We start from the raw sequence: 22,977 nt of genomic DNA on the forward strand, positions 1-22,977 counted from the left end.
CGGGCATGAGAAAGGTACCTGCAGTGCTGTGAGGCCACGTGGATTCTGTAACGTGTAGTGCCGGGATCACGGCCTCGCGCGTAGTTGAAACGTAACTGAAGCAGTTGTGAGGTGAAAAATAGGAATACCGGGCCAAGGCACTTTTTAAAATGTCAGTGTTGTTATAGTTTCCGGTGTCTGGGTGAAGCATGCAGTTGTTTTTGTGAAGCCAATAACATTTGTCTTTCTGTTTTATTTTTAAATTGTGGTGAGTAAGAATGATGATTGATATTGGACATGTGCGGGCAAATCATAACACCGATCTTGCTTTCCGACGTGTTTTTTGTGCAAAGTTTACTTCAGTGATTTTGAGTTCTTATGTGTTGCTAGAAGAATTATACTTACGTGGGTTTCTAGGAAAAGGGAGTCTGCGAGCTGAGGAGGAAGACGAGACCCGAGGATTAAAACCTGAGAAATTGAAACTTGACAAATAATAAGATATTCTGAAAACAAAGTTAACTCTTTGAAGATCTGTATTAATGAATACATGATACTGTAAATAGCCTTGAAAAAGCCCAGGCGCAAATCGCCACAGGGGGCGAAACACGTGTCGGCTGTTCATGTTTTAACCCATATTTAATAAAAGTATTTTTTCTACATCACTTGGACTCCTGATTCTGATTACAAAAGCAAGGATTCGGCCTAAGGATATTCACAATTTGATCAAACGCACTCATCACCCCCTTCAAAGATATACTTACGTGGGTGTTGGGTTTTCCGAACTGTACATTAACATGCATAGCATGGGGCAGGTAGAACGGGCGGGCTGGTGGGGGTACAAGATTTTTGCGAAGCAGGGAGGTGTGCGCTCTTCCTGCGAGCGTCCGTGCCATGTTTAATTGGCAAGGAGCCGTGAAGTGACGTGCTCAGTCCTGTTTCCACATGTTTTAAGCCTGTCACACAAACACGACGTGTTATTTGCCCCAGGTGATTACACCGGCTGTGCAGTGTAGTCTGGCAGTCACAGTGATGGCTGGCTTACGGGTAGCATCATACCACGACTCCCACCCAGCAGTTGGAAAAAGCAGACAAACCGACAGAGAATGGCCTGGAAGCCCCTGCAGCTTGTAAAGGAGATGAAGTAATTATCGTTTTGAATAAAAAAAGCAGGGTGCTGACGGTAGCAACTGTAGTAATTTAAGCGTAGTTGTCTTTTTGTTCCACATTTGACGATACATACTTTAAATTACATGGTAGGTCTGAAACGCGTAAATGGAAAAAAACATGGTAATGCGCACGACTCAATTAGGCAACTATCAGTGCTCAAAACAAAAGGGATAATGTTGCAGCCTTGGTGAAGTCGAGGTAGAGTGCTTTTCAGTCTTATAAAAGATAGTGTAATTATGCCCGTTCCCATTTAAAAAAGACCCTGACAGAATGTTACCATCTTTTAAACAGCACAGAAGTGAACAACACAGTGACCTGACATGCACGTACCTTTAAATTCAGATGTTTATTCTTAGAATGTACAGTGAGGATACAGCAGTGTGGAAAAGTAAACACACGGAAGAACAGATGTAATGTGAACCGCCCCTTCATTTCACTGCCATATTTGGTATGGTAATAACGCCAGCCTTAAAGTTATAATTTCCACTATGTGGGGAAAAAACCTGGTGACTTGCCCAGCTTACATATAAAAGAGCTATGTTGAGCGAAAGGCTTCCTTGAGAGAACATTAAATGCCCCATTCGGTTGTTTTAAGTCACACCACAACAGAAAATTCATTGCAACAGGGGCCTTCCTCAATTTGGTGGCCATTCTGTCACTGGGATTTATAATTCTCAAGACAATTAATGCCGAACCATTTTCTATCCATATTTGGCAACTTTACCTACAACTTAAAGAAAAGAACTTTTTGCACAGCACTTACAAAGCGTGGCCTATAATATATTCCCAAAAATATTTTCTCCTCCTGTGCCATAACAGATGGTGTCTATATGTGCATATTGTGTCCAGCATGGATGCCCAAACTAAATCAGTTAATACGCAAAACGAGCAGTGTGAATGCCGTTTGCATTTTTAACCGATTTAAGACCCTGGTGTAAAATGTGAGCTCAGATGCATGTCAAGCAGTGTGGCTGGTGCACATCTTGCTGCATTCCTTTTACACAAAGGAGCCCAGCAAGATTTGGCCTGCCACACAACCCCCACCTGTGCGCCTGCCTAGTTTAGGCTGGCTCAGAGAAATCACATACTTGAGAGGGGAGAGAAACATCCACTTCTCGTATTGCAAGCCCCATGCACTTCGCTGCTCTGATATGCCACGAGCAGTGGAGCACAGAGTTACATTTCTACCCTGACTTTAGAGACAAAAATGTAATTCAGTAAATTTGCAAATAATTGCTCTTCGATGGTCGTAACCGATTATCTTTGAGGGGCACTACTGAACGCCACAGCATCACTCGGTGCCACCACAATATCAATCTGTGCAACCATTCAACAACAACTGGTTCAAATATGTTCTCTCAATGTTTCAAGCTTTATTACAAATGTCACAAAAAGATGTTAATATTTCACTTCCGTTATTCGATTTTCGTCGCAATAAAATACACTGAACATAATCTTCACAAAAGTTATTTACAAAAGTTTAAGCTATTGCCATTATAAATTACAATAACTTTTATTAAAGTATTAATTATTTAAAAAAATTAAAAGCCATTGTTATTTGTAATATCAATACATCTAAGTGACATAAATACAACCCATATTGCATTACAAATGCTATAGGTGTCACATTTGCGAAAGTTATAACCATTGGCATATTAAATAACAAAGCTATTAATTTCGCTATTTTCAAAACCAACACATAAATAACAAATTTGTCATTTACAATATCAATAGCTCAAACTTTCCTAATGCGAGACCTATTGCATTGCAAATGCTTGTTTTTCTTTCCCCCTATCTTGTCCATCGTTAAGCCTTGTGGGTATTGTACTGGGCAAATTTCAGCTACAAAACTGAATTCCGTTTGTATGTGGTGTTTGGGAGAAGACCACAACTCTGAGTATTGCGGCACCTGCCAGAGGCTGAAGCCTAGGCGTTCAGCGAACGTTGTATGAAGTTACTTGTGGCTCGTCTGTCTTTATCCTCGGAGACTTCAAGCCTTAGTCTCTATCTTGCAAAACGGTGGTCCGTTCACGGTGCCATTCCATGATCCGAAGCTGATCTTGGGGATATCACTCTCCAGAGACGTCCAATGGTAGGCGCTTGAAGTCTCAGCACCCCCTACTTCGCCACATGGAGACTCAGTGTCCCATGGCTCCTCCCGCTCGCCGGTTTAGGAGGCTGTACACAACTCCGTCCCTATCTTTCCTGGAGCCGAGGCATCACATCTCTTCTTTGGTCTCCAGCCTTCCTCTGGAGCGCCCTTGGGTCTCCAGGAGGTGAGTGGAGCTTTGCTGGTGGGTTTGCCCTAGTGGTGCCATCTAAGTCGCTGGATCTGCGCCGGTTGGCGTCAGCCGACTCCGCTTCGGCACCAGTGCTCAGCCTTTCGGGGACTCCACCTTTGGCATCCGTTGTTGACCAGCCGACTTCAGCATTGATGTCGGTAGCAGCGAAAAAGTCGCTCTTCTTATCGACATCGAAGCGTTGCGTTCTTGATGTTGATCGTGGTTTGGTGCAGAGTCGACTGGGCAAATTGAGGGGAATGTGGAATTTTCCCTTCCTACTCATGGAGATACTTCTGGGAGACTCCTTGTGGAGGGTGATACAAGAGAGTTTGGGCCATTTCAGGCCATTTGTGAGATTGTTTCACCTCAAATGGAGGAGAGTTGAATATCTGGACTTGGTGAGGCTAGTGGGCTGGAGTCTTACCCCCCCCCCCCCCCCCCCCCCCCCCAAGTCTCGCTACTGAGGCAAGTTCCTCTTTTGCTGATATGTTGGAGAGTGGATGCCGTTTTGGAGTTGTCACTGCCTACCGTGGAAAAGTCCACCAACCCTCTGATGAAAGTCCTTTATGATGGTCAGATGGGGGAAGAACCTGTTCTTCCAAGCAGGAAGGCCCTGTTCAACATATTGTTGGGAAGTTGGCCCAAACTTGATCTAGGTTTCTTGGTAGACCGTGCTATATCTAGCATTCACCTGCCTGCTCCTGGAGACCCAGTTTGTCTCGTAAGGCATCCTATCACTCGTAGCCTGGTAGTTCAGGCTATTACAGCTTCACAGGATGTGGTTTCTACACCTAAGACTCCATTGAGTCAAGATGCATGTGGCAAGCACATCTTTTCTACTGTTAGGCCTGCTTTAAGGTCCACAAACATGTCTTGTGTTCTTGGGTGTTTTTCCCACGCTTTGTGAGATTCTTTGCAGACTATGACGCCATCACTTCTGTATAACCTCCGTTCTGATGTTGAGCAGCTTATTAGAGAAGGCTTTCATGCAGCTAAGCTAATAATTAGGTGTGGCATGGATACTGGATAACCAGGTCTGGTGGCTGGGTGGACAAAAGTGTCCACTGCAGGGGCCTGTGTTCAACCTCATGGTCATAGGTTCAAATCCCGGCTGGCCCACCCATCCTTTCATCAATCTGAGGTTGATAGAATGAGTACTATTGAGATGGGTAACAACAGACATCTGTTATTCTGCGCCAAGATACCTATAGGTGAATGTGCGCTTTACAAATACAAATGTTATGTGATACTACTGATTCAGTAGGTCGGTGTGATGGAACGGCCCGTAAAACCCTATCTGAGGACCCCGTCCCCCCTATCAGGCCTTGTCCGACACCCCCGGGACTGAGTTTACCTCGCCGAAACGCCAGCACCGAGACAGGACGCCGAGCAACCTCCATCACCAACGAAACTCCGCCCTTCTCTCTCCCACAGGAGCCAACCCGAGCGACAGGAAGGGAGGAACCATATCCAGCTGACCCCGGAAGTCCCGCCCCCCTGGCAGAGTCAGCACAGGATAAAAGCCCGGATTCAGCACAACAAGGCGTCGGAGTTTCGTGGCAGGACCCTCTGGCTGGAGACGGAGAAGGTGACCAGACGTGCGAGGAAGAAGTGTGGACAGAGGAGTGGTGGAGTCCCTTGGAGGTGGCTGGAGAGCGGCCGTAACTCACTGGAGAGTTACGGCGGACCGCGTGAGTGCCTTTTGCCTCCTTTATCCCTACTCACTAGGCGTTTGTGTTAAAGTCCCTGTATATATACCCTCTCTACATAGTCTCACTACCCTTGCACTGTATTATACGTATATAGCACCTCACTGTATAAAGCCCTTTCGTTACTCGCACACCCCACCCCTGCACCCTCTCTATTACCCAAACCTGTGTTCCTTATTCCCGGTACCTTCCTTCCCACACTGTCCGTTTCCGACCCCGCTCTTGCACTACCTGGGTGAAGGTGTACAGTTGAGTCTCTCTGTCGACTCGATCAGACTAACGGTCCTTTGTTTGTTTCCTCTCTTCCGGTCCTCCTGGGAGTCTCCCCGTCATCGGAATACCCGGAACATCTGCGGACATCAAGAAGAGGAAGAAGCAGCGCCTCTGTGTTCATCGCCTGGTGCCACACCCTCGACCTGTTGGGACTATCTGTACTGTAAATCTACAATAAAGACCGAATATTGCCCACTACATACGGCCTCCTCGCCTGCTTTTCCGGCCCGCTACACTCACTCCACGACATTTGGTGTCAGAAGTGGGATCTGCTGGAGGTATGGAGGCCGTAATAAAGAAAATGGCAGAGTCCCAAGAACAATTCGGGAAACTTATGGAGCAGTTCATGAAGACTGCCGAAGACGACAGAGGTCAGCTCCACGATGTTCTGAAAGGCCAGGGGGCGACCCATGAAGATACCATGACAAAGCTAGCAGACGCCCTGGGCCAACAAAGACCGATGACCTCTCTTCCCTCTGTCGTTCTTCAGAAATATATCCCTGGAGAAGACCCGGACTATTTTTTCACAAACTTTGAGAGGATAGCTCAAGCCGCCAACTGGCCTGCTGATCGGTGGGGACAGTATTTGGGTCCACTCCTCACCGGTGACCTCCAAGCGGCCTACCAACAGGCCAATATCCAGGGAAACACTCCCTATGCTGACATTAAAAGGTGCATCCTAGAACGCCTGGGCATTGACGATGATACTTACAGGGTGAAACTTCGCCAGGCCAGGGAAAAGCCCCAAGAGAACCCGAGAGCACTCTCCTTTCGGATCCGCGATCTCGCCAACCGATGGTTGCGACCCGAAACCTCTACCAAGGAGAATATTCTGGAGAAGATCTATCTGGAACAGTTCCTTAACTCCTTACACCCGGCTACCCAACGCTGGGTGAGGCAGCACTCCCGACTCACCCTTGAGACTGCTATAGAGATAGCGTCTGCCTATAGCAGGGCACAAGAACTTCAGCGGGGTAAGGACGACCACCCCCACAGGCCCCTGTCTGCTACGTCTACTCGCCCAACCCGGCCTCCCCAAGGCCGCCGACCTGACCCACCACGCTATTTCCCTCCCCCGTAGTGTTCCGAACCCCGACTCCCGGACCCCAGTGTTATTCCTGTGGTGGGTTCGGACACATTGCACGGATGTGTCCACAGAAGGAGGAACCGATGGAGGTCGGTTTCGTCAGGAACTACCTGTGTAACCCTCCCGGTTACACGCCACCGCCGTTCTATTGTCCAGTGTCCATAAATGGTCAGCCACTGAGGGCTCTCGCCGATACTGGATGTCGACAGAGTGTTCTGCGACCCCAAGACCTTGCCCAGCCTCTCAGCAAACCTACTGGGGTTGTAGCCATACAATGTGTGCATGGAGACACTAAACAATATCCCACCACTCAGGTACGAGTCCAACATTCCCAAGACCCCGGGACCTCTCTCACCGTGGGCCTTGTGCCCGCATTGCCGGAACAAGCCATTTTAGGGAGTGATTATCCGGGACTTCCAATGCTCTTACAAAAGACTTCCGACTCCCTAACTCAGTGGTGGAAAGAGGCGCCCTATTCCGAGTGTCCCGATCAAGTACCCGATCCCAAACCCCACAAACCGAGGAGTCAGAAGAGAAGAGAAAAGAAAGAACACCTCAGCGCTTATCCTGCCATTATTGACGAACACCCCTGGCAGACTGACCAAGAGTTCAGGGCCGCCCAACGAGAAGATCCTCTGCTACAGGAGGCGTGGGGAAAAGCACTTGATCACGAGGACCCCTTACAAGTAGGTCCTTACTTCATTAAGAAAAACGGGTTGTTATATCGAAAAGGGGGGCCCCAACAGAATGCTCAGTTGCTTGTCCCCGGCCCCTTTCAAGACAAAGTCCTTTTTCTGGCACATAGTCACCTTTTGGGGGGTCATTTCGGGGACGAGAAAACCAGCCAAGCCATCTTGGAGAAGTTCTATTGGCCGGGGGTGTATCAAAGGATCAAGACTTACTGCCGCGAATGCATAATATGCCAAAAGAACAGTCGACACAGACCACCCCGTGTCCCGTTGCAACCTCTCCCTGTCATAGATGTTCCCTTCAGTCGCATTGGGATGGACATTATCGGTCCCCTCTTGCCCTCCCGTAGCGGGTGTCGCTATGCCCTGGTCATAGTAGACTACGCCACCCGCTTCCCGGAGGCCATACCCCTCCGGCAACCTACCACACAGGCAATAGCGAAAGCTCTGATCTCCTTGTTTTCGCGGGTTGGCTTCCCGCGGGAAATCCTCACCGACTAGGGCACCCCATTCGTTTCAGCCCTTATGAAACGGGTATGTGCGGAGTTAGGAATCAAACAAATCCGGACCTCTGCGTATCACCCGCAAACAGACGGGCTCGTAGAACGATACAACGCCACGTTGAAGCAAACGTTAAAAAAACTCCTAGGCCTCGAAGCGAAGAGATGGGAAGACATGCTTCCTTTGGCCTTGTTTGCGATCCGCTGTAAACCTCAGAGCAGCACGGGGTACTCCCCATATGAATTACTGTACGGACGAGCCCCCCGTACCCTCCTAGATATGGCCCAGGAAGCATGGGAGGCTGTACCGGACCGGACTCGTCCACTCCCAGAATATATGCAAAACCTCAAGACACATCTGTCTATGATTCGCGATATTGTCCGACAAAACTTGGAGACCGCTCAGGACAATCAAAAGAGACAATATGACAAGGGCACTCGCAGTCGGGTCTTTGCTGTCAACGACCTAGTACTCCTTATGATGCCCTCGTCCGACCAAAAATTATTGGGACAATGGCAAGGACCCTACCCCATCCTTCGGCAGGTAACACCAGTCACGTACGAGATAGAACTGGACCCTACCCGAGGCACCATTCAAATCTTTCATGTTAACCTGCTAAAAAAGTGGGAAGGACCCCGTCCGGTGCTGTCGGGAAACAAGAAGAACCTCATCTTCTCTTTCGACCCTTGTCTAGATTCAGACCTCAATCCAGTACAAATCCAGGAACTACGCCACACCTTGGAACCCTTGAAAAGCGTCTTCTCGACCTCCCCTGGTCGAACCACGGTCACCGAACACAGGATTGAAACCGAACCAGGGAAAGTGGTTCGCCTGAGGCCGTATAGAGTGCCAGAGGCCCGTAGAGATGTCATCCGTCAGGAAGTGGAAGTCATGCAACAAATGGGAATAATTGAACCCTCAGTCAGCGAGTGGAACTCCCCTATCGTATTGGTACCGAAACCTGACGGCTCGGTCCGTTTTTGCATCGACTTCCGGGAGGTCAACAAGGTCTCCAAGTTCGACACCTACCCCTTACCCAGGGTGGACGAAATGATCGAAAGAATAGGACAAGCAAAATTCATTTCCACGCTCGATCTCTGCAAGGGGTACTGGCAGATACCCCTCCTATAACAAGATAGAAGAAAGACGGCCTTTTCCACCCCGGATGGGTTGTATCAATTCCTGGTCATGCCCTTTGGACTTCATGGCGCCCCCGCCACCTTTCAACGGGCTATGAACCAGGTCCTGAGACCCCATACAGCTTACGCAGGCGCGTATCTAGATGACATCGTCATCTTTAGCAACAGCTGTCCCCAACACCTGCAGCACCTTTCCAGTGTTATCAGCTCCTTAGGCTCATACGGATTTGCCATCAACCCGGCCAAAACCACGTTGGCCGCGAAAACAGTTAAATATTTGGGGTTTCTTCTGGGGGACGGCCTGATTAGACCCCAAGAGAGCAAAACGGCAGCCATCCGATCCCTCCCGTTTCCACATACAAAAAAAGACCTCCGAGCCTTCCTAGGACTCCTGGGGTATTATCGGCGCTTTGTGCCCAACTTTTCTCAAAGAGCGGCAGCCCTCACGGACCTGTTGAAAAAAACAAACCGCTCAGATGAACAACTCAGGAATCCCTCCTCGGAAGCCTGGCATGCCTTTACAGACCTCAAAGAAGCCTTGACCTCGGGTCCTGTGTTGGTTCCCCCCAATTACTCAGTCCCTTTCATCCTACAGACAGATGCATCGGACTACGGCTTAGGAGCCGTATTGTCCCAGAAGGATGCCCTGGGAAACGAACGACCCATTCTGTTTGTGAGCCGCAAACTCTTCCCCCGGGAAAAACAATATGCGGTGGTTGAAAAAGAAGCTTTAGCCATCAAGTGGGCGGTGGAAAGCCTGCGGTATTACCTTGAGGGCAGAGACTTCATACTTTATACAGACCACGCCCCTTTGGAGTGGATGGCTAGAAACAAAGGGCAGAATGACCGGGTCCTGCGGTGGTTTTTGTCTCTCCAACCCTTTCATTTTCAAACCAAACATAGAAAGGGTTCCGATCAAGGTAACGCGGATTTTCTGTCCCGGTATCCGCATTCTCCTCCCATTACAAGAAGGACAGCTAGGGGAAGGGGATGTGATGGAACGGCCCGTAAAACCCTATCTGAGGACCCCGTCCCCCCTATCAGGCCTTGTCCGACACCCCCGGGACTGAGTTTACCTCGCCGAAACGCCAGCACCGAGACAGGACGCCGAGCAACCTCCATCACCAACGAAACTCCGCCCTTCTCTCTCCCACAGGAGCCAACCCGAGCGACAGGAAGGGAGGAACCATATCCAGCTGACCCCGGAAGTCCCGCCCCCCTGGCAGAGTCAGCACAGGATAAAAGCCTGGATTCAGCACAACAAGGCGTCAGAGTTTCGTGGCAGGACCCTCTGGCTGGAGACGGAGAAGGTGACCAGACGTGCGAGGAAGAAGTGTGGACAGAGGAGTGGTGGAGTCCCTTGGAGGTGGCTGGAGAGCGGCCGTAACTCACTGGAGAGTTACGGCGGACCGCGTGAGTGCCTTTTGCCTCCTTTATCCCTACTCACTAGGAGTTTGTGTTAAAGTCCCTGTATATATACCCTCTCTACATAGTCTCACTACCCTTGCACTGTATTATACGTATATAGCACCTCACTGTATAAAGCCCTTTCGTTACTCGCACACCCCACCCCTGCACCCTCTCTATTACCCAAACCTGTGTTCCTTATTCCCGGTACCTTCCTTCCCACACTCTCCGTTTCCGACCCCGCTCTTGCACTACCTGGGTGAAGGTGTACAGTTGAGTCTCTCTGTCGACTCGATCAGACTAACGGTCCTTTGTTTGTTTCCTCTCTTCCGGTCCTCCTGGGAGTCTCCCCGTCATCGGAATACCCGGAACATCTGCGGACATCAAGAAGAGGAAGAAGCAGCGCCTCTGTGTTCATCGCCTGGTGCCACACCCTCGACCTGTTGGGACTATCTGTACTGTAAATCTACAATAAAGACCGAATATTGCCCACTACATACGGCCTCCTCGCCTGCTTTTCCGGCCCGCTACACTCACTCCACGACAGTCGGGCCATGGCATCTTCGGTGGCGCTACGGCGTTGTGCATGGTTAAGAAATTCTGGTTTTTCAGAGGCTGTCCTGATGACTTTGATCGATATGCCCTTTGATAGCGCCATCTTTTTGGGGCTCAAGCCAACTCGCCATTAAGACGCTTCTGTGATAGGCGAAGTGATACAGAGTCTTAATTACTCTTCTCTGTGTTCTTCAGTTGTGGCTATACTTGGGTTGTATAGGTGATAAACTATTTTTATTTTTTTTGAGCTATCCTTGTTAGGGCATTGGCATGTCCCTTTTTGGTTACATGAGATTGGTGTTCCTGTGAGTAGCAGATGTTATCTTTTCATTACTGCCTTTAATAGTTTATATGGTAAAGGATGTCTGAGGTATGTATTTACTTTGACTTTTTCCTCTGTAATGGGCTTCATGCTCGAGGTCATTTGCAGGTCTGTCTTCCAGTTAGGGAGTTTAACCTTCAACATGCTACTTCGAAGCAGTTCGGTGTGCTGGTGTGCATTGCTGTGAGTTACAGCAGTTCGTATAGAGCATGTGTTGATGCCAATTCAATTATGAGACCTTGTAGCTGAGTTCATACTTGTTTTTCTGAATACTCTGAATTTCCACTTCAGGTTAATTTTGGTCTCTGGTTTGTCCAACGCAGTCCTTTCTTTTACTTTAGTGAGGTGCACATTTCATTGAATTCAAGTGTTTCACGGATAGCTTTTGCGTTGGATAATTCTTAGTTATGCTTCCCAGTGAGGGGGGTCAGGCCAGCTTTATTATGTGATGTGTTCCAAACCTGCACATTAGAATTTTTTTCATGGAACTGTGCTCCCTTTTTACTGGAGACATTATGTTTGGCTTGTATTCTTTTGAATACTTTAAGACATGGTGTCCTCTGTTTTTTGGAAGGTTATTTATTCTTATTTTCAGTATTGATACATGGGTGTACCGTGAGCTCTACTTATGAGTTTATCCTAGATGCAGTGCCTGAACATTTACCTTAGAGCTGTGTATGGCTGTGTCTTACATGGTTGAGAAGATTCTGTCTTTTTAGAAGAGAAGGTTCATTTTTTTGATCCATCTTCACTTTAAGAACATCCTGGTTATTTCCATATTCAATGGCTTTGGCACTATTAATAGCCATACATTTCCTGTTGGGAGATGTATGTTCTTTGTCTTTATGGGGACACTTCTCTATTAAGAAATTGTTGTTTGCTGTATCTTACAGCCCTTTAAGGGTTCATTGAGGGGCGTATGATCTGGTGCTTCATGTGTTTTTATAGAACTAATCTGATAGAGACTTCTAGCTACAGATTCCTTAACTTTGGATTCCACGGGCGTCAGGCTGGATCCGGAAACATTTGCTGAGCAATACATCTTGTGCGTGGCGTCGGGTGGCTCCATTCGGCTCCGGGTGACACCGTTGGCAGCATCAGTTCTGACGTTGAGATGCCTATATAGGCTCTACCCAACAGTTCTTTGCTTTCCTCGCCAGTTAAGTGCCGATCTGGGAGAGCTACCCCTTTGCTGCTTTTTGTCAGGTTTTTTTCTTGACTATTGTCGAATTCAAAAAGAAATTCACTTTGTGTGAGAGGGATGTCTTCGAGGAAGAGCGGTTTCTAGCTGTGCGGTTTATGTAACAGCATGATGTCAGACACCAATCCCCACCTCCTCTGTCTCTGGTGTCTCGAGCGCGACCATGACTCGAAGTCGTGCTCGAACTGCTGGGCCATGGTTCCGAATGCCTTAAGGGAGAGAGCGATGAAGTTCAAGATGTTCACTATGGCACACGTCTTGTTTGCCCTAGACGTAGAAGACTGGATTGCAGAGTTGGACCTGCAGGACACGTATTTTCACATTCCCATCCTGCCGGGCTACATGCGTTACCTGCTGTTCAAAGTAGGCCGTGCTCCTCTTCGGGCTTACCGTGCCCCTCGGGTGTTCACCAAGGTGATGGCGGTGGTCTCAGCTCATCTGCACAGATAAGGGGTGTCAGTCTTCCCCTACCTCAATGACTGGCTGTTGAAGTCATCTCTCACCGTCAGACTATGGCAGACCCCCCTTCATTCGCTGGGGTTCTCTTTAAACATGCCAAGGTCCGACCGGACTCCTTCTCAGAGACTCCCTTTTATCATAGCTGTTCTGGACACAGTACAGTTTCAGGATTATCCTCCTGAGCAGAGAGTTTAGGTTATGATTCTGATGTTTGTCTCTACCCTGGATTTCGGTGAGACTGACTCTGAGGCTGTTGTGCCTCCTGCATCCTATTGGTAAAACATGGCAGGTGGTGAATGGGGGCTATTTCTATTTCTATTTAAAATTATTTGTACAGCGCACGTACACCAGCGGTTTCTTGGCGCTAGAAACTGAAAGAGGTCAGAGAAGAAGTCCCGGGGTAGGCGAAAAAAGAGAGACTAAGGAATTAATTAAAGGATTTGGCAAAAAGGTATGTCTTGAGTTGTTTTCGAAATAACGGATATGAGGTTGAAGCTCTGAGTTCTGCAGGCAGAGAGTTCCAAAAAGTCGGGGCGAGGGTCGCAAACTTCGAGCCTCCCCATTTCTTTCTTCGAAACCGTGGGACAGTAAGAAAGGATTGGGAAGATGACCTTAGTTCCCTAGATGGAACGTAGGGGATGATCTCTGAAGAGATGAAAGCTGGCGCCGTGCCCAGTCGTGCTTGGAAGGTGATAGATGCAAGCTTAAACTGGACACGGGCCCAGACGGGAAGCCAATGTAAAGCTTTCAAAAGGGGAGTGGTATGGGAGGATTTAGGGAGTTTGAACACCAGGCGTGCCGCCTGGTTCTGGATCTGCTGCAAACGCCGAAGACTATATGCAGGGATACCTGCATATAGGGCGTTGCCATAATCCAGGCGGGATACGACCATGGCAAGGGTGATGAGTTTTAGTGCGTCAAAAGAAAAGAAACGGGACACCTTGCGAATGGTGCGAAGAGCCAGGAAGGAGGAAGAAACCACAGAACTCACCTGGGAGTGAAGGGTAAGTTGTGAGTTGAGCTTGATGCCAAGGGTTTTAACCGAGGTGGAGGGAACAGGTGGGGCACCAAGGGAAGGGGGCCAGAAAATGGGGGACCAGGGGCTGGATGAACCACCCGTCAACACCAGCTCGGTCTTATCTGGGTTGAGCTTAAGATGGTTGTGGTTCATCCAGTCTCGGATATGAATCATGATAGTTTGAAAGTTGGAGACAGGATCGGGGGAAGAGGAGAGGTTGAACACAAGCTGGAGGTCATCCGCATAGTTAAATACGGTGACCTCCATTTGTTGCAATGAAAAGATAAGAGGGGAGATGTAGAGATTGAATAAGAGGGGGGAAAGGGAGGAACCTTGGGGAACCCCGCACTGAACGTCACGGAAGTCTGCAGTGAAGTCACCCAGGCGAACAGCCTGGGTGCGGTCCCTCAGGAAGGAGGATAACCAGACCAACGCGGTACCCCCGATCCCCGCCGCCCTGACACGGGAAAGTAAGATGGAGTGGTCCACCGTGTCAAAGGCGGCTGAGAGGTCGAGGAGAACCAGGGCCTGAGGTTGGTTGGTATCCATTCCCTCCCTGAGGTTATCAAGGACCGAAAGCACTACCGACTCCGTGGAGTGTGCGGGGCGAAACCCGGCCTGGCGGGGGGCAAGGGCCCCGTTCTTCTCCACGAAAGAACTCAGGGCGTAGGTGACGTGACGCTCGAGTACTTTCGCCAGGAAAGGTAGGAGAGAGATGGGGCGGAAATTGGCTGGGATAGAGGGATCGGCACCAGGTTTTTTCAGGATAGGGACTATTACAGCAGATTTAAGTGAGTTGGGTACCACACCCTGGGATAAGGAACTGTTGAGAAGGTGGAGGGGGGGATCTGGGCAACTAGAGAAGATATGACGGAGGATATGAGCCGGGCAGGGATCTAGCGGGGACCCTGATTTAACAAGTGGGATTATGGCATTTATTGATTCCTTAGTTAGAGGTGGGAGGGTGGTGAGATGGTCCTTGGGAGGAGGACACTGAGGGTCCACAAAGGTAGGGCTCTCCAGTGGGACCTGAAGTTCCAGTGGGCACAGCATCATGGAAATCTCAGCGACTTGGTCCAGATCGCTGAAGGAACTGCGAGAGGTGTGCAGTGGTGGTTAACGAACCGCCATTGGATCAGTGGCAGACCCCTCTCCCTTCTCCAACCGGACCTCACACTTGTGACAGATGCATCACTTCAGGGATGGGGCGCCATCTGGGAGAGATGGAGATCAGAGGACACTGGTCTCTGGCGGAGACGGGGCTCCGCATAAATGTGTTGGAGCTCAGGGCGATTAGTTTGTATTGAACGATTCAGAAAAGGGGGTGGTGATGAACAGAGTGTCTGAATTAAGCAGACCACTCTTACCCAGTCAAGAGATCAGTGCTTAATCAATCACCGTTATTTAGCTCACTGCATCACCCCAGTTCAGAACCTGGCTATATGCAAATTAGTCTGACCCAGTGCCTCATGGGAACAGGGCAGACCAAACTACCAAGCCATTTCTTCACCGGAAAGGAAAAAAGCTTCCGGGGACCGGTTTCTGGCATTTCAGCCGTCGTCGGCCCGGCTTGCTTGAATCCTGGTGGTGCAGTGAGCAAGGGACTCATGTCTGAGTATACCCTGCCACACATGTAGTGGCCAAAAACGATTTAGAAAAGGGGGTGGTGATGAACAGAGTGTCTGAATTAAGCAGACCATTCTTACCCAGTCAAGAGATCAGGGCTTAATCCATCACCGTTGTTTAGCTCACTGCATCACCCCAGTTCAGAACCTGGCTATATGCAAATTAGTCTGACCCAGTGCCTCATGGGAACAGGGCAGACCAAACTACCAAGCCAATCCTTCACCGGAAAGGAGACAAGCTTCCGGGGACCGGTTTCTGGCATTTCAGCCGTCGTCGGCCCGGCTTGCTTGAATCCTGGTGGTGCAGTGTGAAAGGGTATACTCAGATGTGAGTCCCTTGCTCACTGCACCGTCAGGATTCAAGCCAGCCGGGCTGAAGACGGCTGAAATGCCAGAAATCGGTCCCCGGAAGCTTGTTTCCTTCCCAGTATAAGAATTGGCTTGGTAGTTTGGTCTGCCCTGTTCCCATGATGCACTGGGCCAGGAACAGACTAATTTGCATGTAGCCAGGTTCTGAGCTGGGATGGTGCAGTGAGCTAAAAAACGGTGATGGATCAAGCCCTGATCTTTGTACTGGGTAGGAGTGTTCTGCTTAATTCAGATACTCTGTCCATCACCACCCCCTTTTCTGAATCGTTTTAATCGTTTTGTCCACCATAAGCGTGGAAGGGTATACTCAGATGTGAGTCCCTTGCTCACTGCACCATCTGGATTCAAGCAAGCCGGGCAGAAGACGGCTGAAATGCCAGAAACCGGTCCCCGGAAGCTTGTTTCCTTCCCAGTATAAGAATTGGCTTGGTAGTTTGGTCTACCCTGTTCCCATGATGCACTTGGCCAGGGACAGACTAATTTGCATGTAGCCAGGTTCTGAGCTGGGATGGTGCAGTGAGCTAATTAATTAATTAAAAAACGGTGATGGATCAAGCCCTGATCTTTGGACTGGGTAGTAGTGTTCTGCTTAATTCAGATACTCTGTCCATCACCACCCCCTTTTCTGAATCGTTTTGTCCACCATAAGCGTGGAAGGGTATACTCAGATGTGAGTCCCTTGCTCACTGCACCATCAGTATTCAAGCAAGCCGGGCCGAAGACGGCTGAAATGCCAGAAACCGGTCCCCGGAAGCTTGTTTCCTTCCCAGTATAAGAATTGGCTTGGTAGTTTGGTCTGCCCTGTTCCAATGATGCACTGGGCCAGGGACAGACTAATTTGCATGTAGCCAGGTTCTGAGCTGGGATGGTGCAGTGAGCTAAAAAACGGTGATGGATCAAGCCCTGATCTTTGGACTGGGTAGGAGTGTTCTGCTTAATTCAGATACTCTGTCCATCACCACCCCCTTTTCTGAATAGTTTGTATTGAAGGCATTTCTTTCCTCTTTTATGGGGAAGCTGGTGCAAGTGTTCACAGACAACACCACTGCCATGTGGTATTGAAACAAGCAAGGCGGGGTGGGGTCGAGAGGACCTGCGTCTCTGGACATGGCTGGAACAGCAGGATATAACCCTGGTGGTTCAACACATGGCAGGTTCTCTGAATGCCAGGGCAGACTAACTCCGCCATCGATGCCTACTAGATCATGAATGGTGTCTCCAGTCGGAGGTGGCGCAAGGTCTCTTTTAGCAGTGGGGAGACTCTTGGTTAGATTTGTTCACCTCCAAAGAGAAAGCGCAGTGTTAGCAGTACTGTGCGCTCGAGTTTCCAAGGCAGCTATTGCTCTGTGACGCTTTTGGTCGCGAGTTGAGCTCAGGCCTGCTGTACGCCTTTCCGCCCATCCCACTTCTACCCAGGGTTCTGAAGAAGATCAGGAGCGATTGGGCCAAAGTCATCCTTTTGGCTTGGGACTGGGGAAGGAGAGTCTGGATCCAGAGCTTCTAAGAATGATCATCGATCCTCCGATCAGGCTGCCTCTTCGGACGGATCTTCTGTCGCAGCAACAGGACGAGATGGTTATCCATCAGAACAGGTCACCTCTGCACCTCTATGCAGGAGATTGAGCAGCGGCAGTTGACGGCTTTTGACCTTCCTGCCAAAGTATGTCATGTTATTCTGGCCCTCCACTAAGACGGTGTACGCCTGACACTCTTTTTGCTTCTCTTTCTAGTGTCCCTTTGGTCATTCTGACCGTTGCACAGCAGGGCTCTTCCTTGGGGACTCTCAAGGGTTACCTTTCTGCTCAGTATGCTTTTTTGCGGTGTTCAGACCAGCCCCCTCTCTTCAAATATCAAACTGTGCATAGATTTCTAAAAGGGCTGGCACTTCTATTTCCAACTACGCCCTTTGTTATGCCGCAGTGGGACCTTCATTTGGTCCTCTCATGTCTGATGAGTGCTACCTTTGAGCCGTAACTCAATTGTCTCCTCCAGCTGTTGACCATCAAAACAGCCTTTTTGATGGCAATTACATTGGCCCGGTGTGTGAGTGAACTGCAGGCGTTATCTTTCTCGCCTCCTTATCTTATGTCCTTTACAGACAAGGTGGCGCTTCGCACCCGGGCATCCTTTTTACCAATGGTTGTGACTCCTTTCCATCTGGGTTAGGCACATGACTCTGTCAGTTACTTTGTGGCTGTGTGCTTCTGTTATGGAAAAAGTACTGGCGTCTGTGCGCCTGGGTGGCGTCTATATAGGCACCGCAACGTCTTAACAGACGCTGATGAAGACGCCATGCAGAGCCGAATGGAGCCACCCAACGCCGTGCTCAATGGGTATTGCTCAGCAAAAGTTCCAGATTCAGTCTGACGCCTGAGAAATTCAAAGGTAAGGAATCAGCGGCTAGGTAGAGTCTCTACCAGATAATGCGTTACCTAAGGTACGTAACCTGTTCAATACGTATTTTTGAGTCCTTATCGGCCATAAGGTCAGATTGGAGTTTGGTTCATATGCCTTACGGACATTTACTACAACTGGGTTTCATTTTTTGGGGTATTTTCAATGGGTTTTGGTTTATCTTCTAGGCCACGTGTGGTCAGTGCTGGCTTCTTGAAGGCTCAATTTCATTTGGACTTACCTTAGGTAGTTCCAGCCTGTTAGGATGCTTTTGACAGGCAGCATTATCTGAATGCTAAGTCACCTAAGGTGTTTTATAAAGAGTGCGATACCTTTCTGGATATTATATTGTATGGTATTTTGGGACTGGTGGTTCAGTTCCATTTATCCATGTGTGTATTCAAAGTTTATATAAGTGTGTTGCGTATGTGTTTACACATGCTGAGATATAGATCTGCTAGATGTGATACAAATTATATTACTAATCCTTTTTAAGGTTCTGGAGGAGCGTGCTACTAAATACAAACCTTTTTACCCTCTCCTGTCCCCCACTATCCTTCTCAATCCAAATAACTGACTAATATCCACCACTCAAATTAATTGCATATTTCACTATACTAATTCAACACTAGTTATTTATGGGTTCCAGAGTAGCGTGCTACTCGCCAAAAAAGCGCCTCAACACTCCATCAGTGGTAACAAAAGCTATATCAATGGAAACTTTTTAGGTCTCGCCTGCGTGGCATGCGCATGCTCAGTCTCGCTGTCGAGATTTTATGTTTTTGAGGGGCTTTCAGGCATTAAGCCCCTCCCCTCTTTCCCATTGGCCGGCGTCACCGTTTATGCTAAACGGTAGCGAGCCATTGGGAAAGAACTCTTTGTGTTGTGCTCTTTTCTCTTTTTGAGCCGTCCCACTTGGACGGGCTCACCTGACTTCCTCCCGTTGAAAAAGGATTCTTATCTTTATTGGGCCATGTGTTTCAAACACATGGCCCCATAAAGACAAGCTACGCGGCGTGTTTATTTTTGCATCTGGCTTTAGCGAGATGCAAAAATAAACCATGGCTGCCTGGCGAGTGCTTGTTAAAGCTTGGCGAGATGAACGCCCTGCTGTTAGAAAACAAACGACCCCAGGGCCGAAGAAGCGTTACTGCGTCCTTGGGTTATCGCGTGACGTTAAATCGATGTTGCCCAGTGAACTAGAAGCTAGGGGCCCCTCAAACCAAGGGGCATACAGCCCCCACCAGCCATAACAGGAATATTCAATGGGTGACAGTTGAGTTCTCCAAGCACAAAAAGAGGCATTCGGCGCGAAAACCTACATTAGCTGAAAAGCGCACAGCGGGGGCTCTGAGGCCAAACAACCTCCAATTACATTTTGTACTTGCTCCTGAGGGCCTTGTCGGGCCTGCTGCCGCTGCTGTTCACGCCTGTACAATACAAGTTACGTCCCTGCAGCCGCAGTGCTGACATTTTGTATGTTAACAGCAATTTCAGGTTGTTTTTATTCGCCTTACTGAACTATTTCATAGAAGTTACACACCACAAGGTAGCCGTGGAGACCGAGCTCTGGTGAACATTGCGCCGAGGGGATGAGGGAATATGGGATTCAGGGCTCAGGGGCACTTCGCGTCAGCCTACTAGGCACAGACTCGCGGGGCAGCCTGGGAACGCAATGCTTCCACGCCACAAAAGGTTTGTTAGGGGGGTGACCTGGCTAGGCAGGTAGTGTTGTGGTGAGACCCGCCAACTGCTTGCGCACCAGGTGGAGGGTGAAAAGCTCAGTACCCTTTCCTACATCAAACAGTGCCACTGAGCGCCATAAATTATCGTGGGCAGAATATAATAAATCTATGCAGGAATTAAATAAATGCCATGCCCACAAGCGACTGTAGGATCGGCCCGAGGCGAAGAGGAATCCGGCGCCACAGATGTGCAGGGTCACAATGGGTGAGGGTAGGAGGGACAAGCCGCCCATTGGTCAGAAGGAGGGCGTTTGCTGCGTTGAGGCGTGCAGCGTTAGGGCAGAAAGCAGCAACAGTTCTTCCACAGCTGGGGACAGGCAGTCAGCGCCTCGTCTCCGGTAGTGCGCACTATACAAACACCAATGCAATACAAAATCATTAATGGCCCTCTCACGGCGGCGGGAAGACAGGCCTCTACTGATGTGCTCTCACCAGCTCAGCTGAAGCCATTCTCCCAGACCTAAGGTGAGTCTCGCCCTCCCCGGCCTTTATTTATAACCCAGCACCCTTAAAGGGGCCCTGACCCTAATGGGCCTAGAAAGGTGACTCCTTTCTTTAACCCTTTCGCTGCTAATGACGGAACCGTTCCGTCATGACCACACCCATTTGCATGGGGGCCCAGCACAGGAGGAAAATATCCATTGAAAGGATGAGGTTAAACAGGCCTTTGTTAAGAAACCTTCTCTTATCAGTCACGGGAATGTTATGTTTCTACTTATAAACGAAAATTTTGAGAATGAACCGTCGCACTCGTTGATAATTATGATTTTAAAACAGTACTGAAAGGTGGTTAGGTGCTAGATGAGTTCCTCCTTCTGAGTCTTGGAGGCTAAAGTGATGAATATGGTAGCGTCATTCCAACAGGAATGACGTCCTCAAATGCACACATGTGCATTTGAGGACGTCATTCCCGGTTGGAATGACGCTACCATATTCATGTTTCTACTTATGGCATCACCACAAAGAGATAGTGATATTCGTATAAGGTCTTAACATAAGCAATGTACACGGAGTGCACCAGAAATATACGTTGCTTTCCCCAACCCCCTCTGTGAGAAGTTGGCCTGATATGTGATGTTTCCAATTCTGGAACCACCTTGTATCAGTCCAAACAATCCCTCATGGTGTCTGGTTGTAAGTCAACCTTGTTAGACAAGCTATCCTAGGGGTAGCATGGACTAAGCAGCCTTAAAGGCTTAACTTAAGAGGTCGTGTTAAGCGAGCTGTTTTACCACATACAATCCTGTAATATCAAATGAAAGGACACCACACAAGTATATATTATAAAAATATATGTGTTTATTTCTAAAATAATCCCCAGTACTCTTTATGAGCAAAGGGGCACAAGCGTTAAATCAAAAGCATAGTATAACATACAAAATTGCACAATTATGGATGAGGGCGTGTGGCCACTCAAACCATATATTAAAAAAGTGGTATAAGAGATACCAATCGAACAGTGGTTAGGCCTAGGGCCTAGAGAATTGCTGGGAGCAGTCTGGACTAGCAATGCTGAAGTCGGGAAAAGCCCGCGGGATTCTTGTGCAGCACGTAAAGTGCGGCTTGCACCAATGCACTGTCAATGGTGCGTAAAAGTTACACAAATAGAGTTTAAGGACACTTCCGTTGAACCTAGAAGAACCAAACTTTAGACACAGACCCTAGAGGTGTGTACCAGTGTGGGAAAACCGGCGTTGCTGTGTTACCTCACCCACAGGAAGCGGGTGCATAGGGTCAATCAATCAATCAATCAATGACATTTATAGAGCGCGCTACATACCCGTAGGGTCTCAAGGCGCTGGGGGTGGGGGGGTGCCGCTACTGCTCGAACAGCCAGGTCTTCAGCTTCTTCCTGAAGGAGAGGTGGTCTTGGGTCAGGCGCAGGTCGGTCGGGAGGGAGTTCCAGGTCTTGGCGGCCAGGTAGGAGAAGGACCTTCCTCCTGTAGTCGCTCTTCGGATGCGGGGGACGGCGGCGAGGGCGTGGTTGGCTGATCGGAGGTGGCGTTTGGGAGCGTAGAAGTTGATTCGGCTGTTGAGGTAGCTCGGGTCTTGGTCGTGTAGGGCTTTGTGTGCGTGGGTGAGGAGGCGGAAGGTGATTCTTTTGTTGACGGGGAGCCAGTGAAGGTCTCTCAGATGTCCGGAGATGTGGCTGGTTCGTGGGATGTCGAGGATGAGTCTGGCTGAGGCGTTCTGGATCCGCTGGAGTCTCTTCTGGAGCTTGGCGGTGGTACCGGGGTAGAGGGCGTTGCCGTAGTCCAGTCGGCTAGTGACGAGGGCCTGGGTGACGGTCTTCCTGGTCTCGGTGGGGATCCACCAGAAGATCTTCCGTAGCATGCGTAGGATGTTGAAGCATGCCGAGGAGACGTGGTTGACTTGCCTGGTCATGGAGAGGGAGGAGTCCAGGATGAAGCCCAGGTTGCGTGCATGGTCTGTCGGTTTGGGTGCGGTGCCCAGGGCGGGAGGCCACCAGGAGTCGTCCCAGGCGGAGGGTGAGGAGCCCAGGATGAGGACCTCCGTCTTGTCCGAGTTCAGTTTCAGGCGGCTGGTCGTCATCCACTCGGCTACCTCTTTCATCCCTTCGTGCAGGTTGGCTCTGGCGGCGGCGGGGTCGTTGGTCAGGGAGAGGATCAGCTGGGTGTCGTCGGCGTAGGAGATTATGTGGCGTCTGGTTTCGTCACGAAGGTTCTTGGTGCTTGAAGCTGGAGATGCTGCAGGCGATGTGAAGGAGAAGTGTCCGGTGTGATCCAAGGGTGGATCTGAAGTGGTGAAGACCTGAAAGCAGAGGGGACAATGTTCAAAGTCACTGACCAGTGACCACCGTGGAACCAGATTGGAACCAGGCAAAGTCGGGTGCAAACAGGTGATGAGGTGTTGCTTCTCTCTGCAGCCACGTGGACACGAAGAGGTCAAGGACGTCCAGGAGTCGATCACGAGCTGTCCCACGAAGGCTATAGCTGATGGCGGTGCCGGCAACTCGATTGAAGCAAACAAGCCTTGGCTAATGCAAGCCACGCAGCAAGTGAAAAAGGCTTATTACTCGGACCAGCAAGGTCAGA

General features: G+C 49.4%; 1 protein-coding gene across 9 annotated transcripts in view; it reads left to right on the plus strand.

The window, feature by feature from the left end:
* The window catches only part of ATG13 (autophagy related 13), a 391,361-nt gene that overhangs the window by 69,765 nt on the left and 298,619 nt on the right, over positions 1–22,977 (plus strand). The window lies entirely within an intron of this gene.

Source organism: Lissotriton vulgaris, chromosome 2_2 (assembly GCF_964263255.1).
Source record: "Lissotriton vulgaris chromosome 2_2, aLisVul1.2, whole genome shotgun sequence".
Taxonomy (NCBI): Eukaryota; Metazoa; Chordata; class Amphibia; order Caudata; family Salamandridae; genus Lissotriton; species Lissotriton vulgaris.